The 7,500-nt window shown below is 41.1% G+C and overlaps 1 pseudogene; it reads left to right on the forward strand.

Annotated features, from left to right (window-relative positions):
- LOC135213813 (uncharacterized) overlaps window positions 1-7,500 on the forward strand; it is a 91,793-nt pseudogene that overhangs the window by 82,824 nt on the left and 1,469 nt on the right.

Consider the following 7,500-nt stretch of genomic DNA (forward strand, 5'->3'; position numbering starts at 1 on the left):
TTCACTTCCAGATCTTCCCTGCTCTCTGCACACAGAACAATATCATCGCATACAATATGTTCCATGGTACTGTCTACTTCCTCTATTATAACATCCATCACTATGTTAAAGATAAATGGGCTCAGAGCCGACCCCTGGTGTATCCTACTCTCACCTCAAAACCTTCTGTCTCCCCAACACTGCTCCTCACTCTGGTAAATACGTTCCGGTACATCTCTTGTATCAATCGCACATACTTCTCTGGCACCTCATTCTCCCTCAGACTCCTCCATACCTCTTGTCTTGGGACTCGGTCATAAGCCTTTTCAAGGTCAATGAATACCATATGTAGGTCCCTTTGTCTTTCCCCGAATTTCTCCATTATTTGCCTCAGACAAAATATACCATCTGTTGTTCCCCTTCCCTTCATAAATCCCATCTGCTCTTTACCTATTTGTACTTCTTCTCTCAGTCTAGCATCTATCATCCTTTCCAGTATCTTCAAAGTGTGGGACATCAATTTAATGCCCCTATAATTACCACACTCTTGGACATCGCCTTTCCCTTTAAAAATTGGGATCAATATACTCCCACGCCACTCATTTTGGTATCTTTTTCCTGTTCAAGGATCTTTATCATAAGATCGTACAGTATATCCACTCCTTCATCTCCTAATGCTTTCCATGCTTCCACTGGAATCATGTCTGGTCCGGTTGCCTTCCCATTTTTTCATCTTCTTCAGTTGCATTTAGTACCTCTTGCCTAGAAAACCTCATCACCATGCCAATGTTCACTTGCCCATCCTCCTCTTATTAGTCTATTATTTTCTTCATTTAACAACTGTTCGAAATATTCGTTTCCATCTCTTCACAATGTCTTTCCTCCTTTCTAAGTACTACACCATCTTGATCCTTTATTTGTTTGATATGTGAATATCTTTGGTGCTCTTATTTCTAGCCTTTGATAGCTTGATCATCTTCTTTAATCCTTCCTTGTCCCCAGCTCATTATACACATCATCATACGACTTTGCTTTAGCTTGGCTACACCTTACACACCTTGTTTTTCTCTCTGAACCTATCTCTGTCCACTGACTGTGACTCTTCCCATCTTTTCTTTGCCTCCTTCTTATCTTTTACTACTTTCTCAATGTCTTCATCCCACCACCAACTCTCCTTTTCTTCCCATATGATACCAGATGTCTCTCCTAGCAGCTCCTTTCCATGCCATGCCTTCTTATTACTGCTGCATTTCGTGCCCACCATTCTTTGAACATCTTCAATCCCTATATCAATATCCTCCAAAACCCTCTCTTAAACTCTCTCTTCTTTATCCCCTTCCTACTCTAATTTGTACCATTTAATTTTCCTTATCCCTTTAGCTTTTGGTTTTTCTTTCCCTTTTTAACTTCAAATCCATACATAGCAGTCTGTGTTGGGGCCGGGGGGCTACATGGTCGCCTGGAATAACTTTGCAGTTCTTGACCTCCACCAGATTTATCCTTTTATACAAGAAGTTAGTCTATCTGGGAGAATCTTCCCCCACTCCCTATAGTTATTAGGTGTTCCCTTTTCCTCTTAAAGAATGTGTTTACTATTGCCATGTCGAATGACACAGCAAAGTCCACTACACTTTCTCCTTCTGGGTTTCTCTCCCCAATTCCATGGCCCCCATGCACCCGCCCAATCGCCTCATTTTCACTTCCGACATGGCCATTCAAATCTGCCCCAACTATCACCCGCTCATGCTCTTCCAGTTTCTTGCATTATTCCATCCATGTTCTCTCCAGAAATTTTCCTTCTCTTCTTCTGTGCAACCAACTTGTGGTGCATATGCTCTAATAATATTCAGAATCTCTCCTCCATAACATATCTTCAATCTGATGATACGGTCATTCTTTCTATGCACTTCTATTACCGAGTTCTTTAGTTCACTAGACAGTATTATGCCAACTCCATTTCTACCTTGTTTATTTGCTCCACTATAATATAGCTTATATCCATCTCCCAACTCTTTAGCTTTATTTCCTTTCCACCGCGTTTCTTGCACACCCATAACATCTACTTTCTTTTCACTCATCAAGTCAGCCAATTCTCTACCTCTCCCAGTCATGGACCCAACATTTAGCTGACATACTCTCAACCCCAATGTGAGGCTCGCTTCTTTAGCTGCACCCCGCCTCCTGATGCAGTAGCCCTCGCCTTACCACAGAGTTAGGGCGATGTCTCTGTGCGTCGTTTACGGAGTACGCCCTAGCATTACCTCTTTCCATATTTCGGCTCATTCCATTTTTTTCGGTTTTGGCACAGATTTTTACAGCCGGATGCCCTTCCCGACACCAACCCTCCCTATTTATCCGGGCTTGGGACCGGCACCCATAAGGACTTGTTTGTCCCCCCAGGTGGCTAGGTTATATATACATACAACATACATACATATATATGTATACATACATAATATATATATATATATATATATATATATATGGTATTGTATACATATTATGTATGTATAATGTATATGTATGTGTTGTATGTATATGAACTAAATGAGGGTAATATACTAGATTACGGTTATAATTAATAATGGTTTTGCTTTTTCATTGAGATAAAAATTAATACGATTTAAATAAAAAATATGTTGTTAAATAACGCATACTGCTCAAATCAAGAATTATTTCCTTTATAGTCTTCCTCTCTACAATACTCGCTTCTGCAATATTACAGAGTGTAAAGTAAGTGCAAGCAATAAAGTGAAACGCGTTCCAGTTTCGTATTCCTACAAAGTATGTAATTGTACACAAGTGAGGCGGATGATGGGCCTTTCGGCAGAAGCTTCGGCACCTCTGTTCACACTCAAACGCCGGTAAATCTCTTGAGCAGTAGGTCATGAACTCGTGTAGACGCACCCATCTCCTCAAGTTACTGTCTCTTTGGTCTGGAGAGAGAGAGAGAGAGAGAGAGAGAGAGAGAGAGAGAGAGAGAGAGAGAGAGGAAGTCCTGATTGCCTGAAACAGCATTCAGGATTTACAGTGTTGTATGACGAGACTGTAAAACAAGCACAGAGACTGTGACTTTGCGAGATGCACTATTGGGACATATATAAATTTACTGCATAAAATGAGAATATTTCTATATTTAACTGGGTTAGTTTCAACCAAATTGCTCCGCTATGAATCAGACCTTTCCTCTTTTCACAGGCGCGGCGCGTATCATGTACGCTTAACAGCTAGCCGTATTCTGGGTATACTTTAGTAAAAATTCTCTCTCTCTCTCAAAAAAAAAAAAAAAAACATTAAATGAATAAATAGATAAAGATAAATAAATAAATAAATAAGCATAAGGAGTCTTCAATGGAAAGAGTGTTTTTCAGTTTCTGCTAACATTCAGTTTCTTCTTATCTTAAAAGGATCGATGGAATCCTACATACAGCGGAATGCCATTGAGTCTGCCTCGGGTAGGTTCCTCATCACTCACTCCAACGCAACATTCAAAAACCACAGCTGATCGTTCGGATATTTTATCTTTTTTCTTTTTGCATCTTCAGTGGATATCGGTTAGACGTAACAAGACGAAATTGAGTTTGCAACCTGGTGAGCTACTTGCTGAGCTGTGAAACGAAGCGGGTTGTGAAACTCACAGATTCCTAAATACTGAAATATCACTTCATCATCCTTCTTCGAGAAGGTTATGTGACCTAGGCTTTTTGCGTTATGTAGATGATTGTGTATTTTCCACCCAAAGCTTCTCACCATCACTTAAAGATACCGGCAATTATAGAATGCAATGAGCTAAGTTTAGTCAAGTTAGTCTATTTAGAATAAGAAATCATTATTATTAATAGTAAGTTTTATTTCAATACTAACATGGTTTTAGCACGAATGTAACTAATAGTTGAATAACACAAACAAAAATGCTGGTGTATTGTGTGCTTTTCTTTAAAAGAATTTCTCAAATTATCATTATCTGAATGATTTGAACTCTTCAGTGCCATTTTCTCATTGAAGAATTAATTTTGTGATCGTTTTCGGTTAATATTGGTCAGAGGAGATATCATTAATAACAATTATAATGATACACGCTTAAATTCATAATGTCTCCAAAAGAAGAGGACTATTATACATTTTTAAACATTAATTACACGATCATGACTGTGTTCCATTTAAAATGTAGATAAAACAACGGAGTACGAAGAATACTACGTATGACGCCTCAGTAATAAATATACCTTCATAATTTTGACAAAAATGAATTACGACACTTTTCTTCAGGAAATGAACCCCTTGAATATTTAAAGAAGACATCATACCCCGCTGATAGTATAATAGAAAGGTACACGCAAAAGGTCCTTTGTAACAGTTTGTTTGCTTTAGAATCATTAATGTTATACGTCGTTCATGTAGGAAATTTCGTCAGTGTTGTGACCCAGCTTCAATCGCTCGTATCCTTAATTTTAATCATGACTCGCATTATGTGAAAATTGTAACCATTCATTTATCTGCCGTCTTCACCGATAGCTCAACAGTAATCCAAGTGTTTATGTTTAGATTCTTCCCCACCGAAAGTATATTATAAAGTTAAGGAAAGGCTCTCTCTCTCTCTCTCTCTCTCTCTCTCTCTCTCTCTCTCTCTCTCTCTCTCTCTCTCTCTCTCTCTGCAGAAGAAAAATGGTTTAAAAAACTCACGTGTGTTAGTTTTAGCTCTTTCTCCTATTATGAATCTGTATAATTATTGTTTGAAACTGTTAATTACTGTTTGGGTTTAATAGGACAGTTTATGTATAAAGGTATTTCTGTTGTTGTGGGTTATTAAGGAAGAGGTGTAAATGACCGTTTATGACTAGTTGAGTTTGTATATTACTTGTTGTTGATTGTCAATGATTATTTAAGATGTTCTCTTGGAGAGTGGGGAGTATGTGTGGTTAGTTGAAGTCAGGCCATATAGGAGATTATTACCTCTCCACCAAAGGATCGTTGTGTGTCTGTATCCATTATATATATATCATTTTTTAAGTAAAGAAAAAAAAACCAAGTCTGTGTTTCTTTACTGCCACAAGCTATCTAGGCAGTATGGAGAGTAACTTCGACTTGGAACTGATCCCTGAGTATGATGGCAGAAACGCACAATCTGTTATGGAGTGGCTGGAGAAGTTGGAGCTGGTTTGCAAGCTTCGGAAAGTTGATGATGTGGCCAGTGTGATTCCTCTGCGGCTTACAGGTGGTGCCTTTGCAGGGTTACTTTTACAGTTACCAAAGCAGATAAAGAAGAAGGGTGACAAGGTGTAAAGAAAGCATTGTTAGCTGCGTTTGCTGTTGAATCCCTATGTAGGCCTATGAACAGTTTGTTAGTAGGAAGTTGCACAGTGGAGAGGCACCGGATGCTACTTAGCTGATCTACGTCGACTCGGATCCCTGTTTGGAGGAATTTCTGAAAAAGCTCTTGCATGTGCTTTTGTAGCTGGACTTCCAGAGAGAATTCGTCAGCTGTTGAGAGCTGGGTCTCGCCATGGAGGCCCTCGATCTGGAACAGATTTTGGCTCGGGCACGGGCGGTTCTGAAAGATGACCTTCCTTCTGTTTCAGTGGAAACATGTTTTGGCGCCACAGGAAGCTTGGGTTCTGTGCCAGTAGAACCAACAGTTCAGAAATGTCATGTATGCCTTGGACCAAATCACTTTGCCAGGGACTGTCTTGCTCGCAGCCGAGTAAATGGTCGATTTCGGAGAAGGGTAAAGTGCTATCGGTGTGGTGGAATGGGGCACATTGCGTCAGCTTGTCCGGGAAACGAGCAAGGAGAGGAGGCATCAGCGCCAGCCTCCTCTCCCCAAACCCACTGAGTAAGGTGCTGCCAAGTACTGTTTTGAGTGTAGAGGGTCTTCAGTGTTGCGTGTTAGTAGACACTGGGTGTTCTCAAAGCATCGCGCATGTCTATGCTGTAAGGCATGGAACAAGTGCGCAGTTAGCATGATACTGTGAGTGGGCAAGAATGGGTGTGCTGAAGGAATGGGCGTCGTGCACTTGCAGCTCAGTAATGAGCTTACTGCCAGCATTTCTGGTATTGTGTAACTACTCTAATGCCCCCTCGGTTTTAAATTTCTTCTCGGCATGGATGGTGTGAAGGCTCTAGGAGGAGTCACTGTCGATACCCATGGTGGTGTGGACGTTTTGGAATGGAAGACACTCTTTTTTTCTGCAGCTGCTGATGTGAAGGTGGGGGTGGATGAGTGTGATTTTAGTGCAATTTATGATCCTGTGATTAAATGTTGGACAGCTACATGGAAATGGTCTGAGGGCAAGGAACCTGGCGTCCTGGAGAATGGAGTAAAGGCATATTCTGTACCTCAGGAGGCAAAGGACCTGTATGAATCAGAGCTACAAAGATGGGAATGATGGCTGGCTGCTTCCTTATGATGAGAATAAATATGGACCAGCTAAGGGGCTTATTCCCCTCATGGCTGTTGTACAGCAAAATAAAAAGAAGGTGCGGCCTGTACTGGACTTCAGAGAACTGAATACGTACATTGATGCATTTACAGCAGACTCGAATGTGTGCTCAGACAAACTACGTGAGTGGCGCAGGCAAGGAGTGAATGTATCTGTAGTAGACTTGGCTAAAGCTTACCTGCAAATAAGAATCCATGAGTCTCTGTGGCCATACCAGACTGTATATTTCAAAGGCCAGAGGTATGCTGACTCGACTGGTTTGGCTTGAATATTGACTCCGATGGTAATGAAATCTGTTTTAAACTGTGTTCTCCTTCAGGACCCAATTGTAAGAAAAGGAAACATCAGCTTATATTGATGACATCTTGGTGAATGAAGATATTGTTAAGGCCAGCCGTGTAGAGGAGCATCTTAGAAATTTTGGTCTAGTAAGTAAGCCACACCAAAGACTTGCTGAAGGGGCTCGAGCATTGGCCCTGAGAGTTTGGGGGGAGCAGGAGAGTCTTTTTTGGAAAAGGGACAATGACCTGGGCGATGCACCAAGACAACTGACTCGGCGAGCAGTGTTCTCATACTGTGGTAGACTGTTAGGCCATTACCCTGTTTGTGGATGGCTGCGAGTGGCGGTAGCATTCATCAAGAGAAGAGTCAGTAAAGTCACTGAAGGATGGGACGACGTCATTAATGATGATTACATCAAAATATGTTTGCAGGAAACATTCCTGGGAGAAGGTTAAAGAAGGATGACCCATGTGAGAGGACAGATGGAAATGTCACGGTCCATCTTTCCGGTGACAAATTGCAAGATCTCGGGTGGATGGATAGTTCGCTTGCGCTTGGGTGTTGACAGTGGAAGTAAATGGTTCCATTGTGGAAGATGCCAGCTAGGCTGCGGGAAAGACGACTCTTGCCACATCAATATGGCTGAGCTAGATGCAGTCATTAAAGGATTGAATCTTGCACTGGCTTGGAAGATACAAAAGGTGGAATTAATGACTGACTCATCTACTGTGCATAGATGGATTTCAGATGGACTTTTAGGAAAAAGCAGATTGAAGACTAAGGCCGCAAGTGAAATGCT

Source organism: Macrobrachium nipponense, chromosome 11, assembly GCF_015104395.2.
Source record: "Macrobrachium nipponense isolate FS-2020 chromosome 11, ASM1510439v2, whole genome shotgun sequence".
NCBI classification, from domain to species: domain Eukaryota; kingdom Metazoa; phylum Arthropoda; class Malacostraca; order Decapoda; family Palaemonidae; genus Macrobrachium; species Macrobrachium nipponense.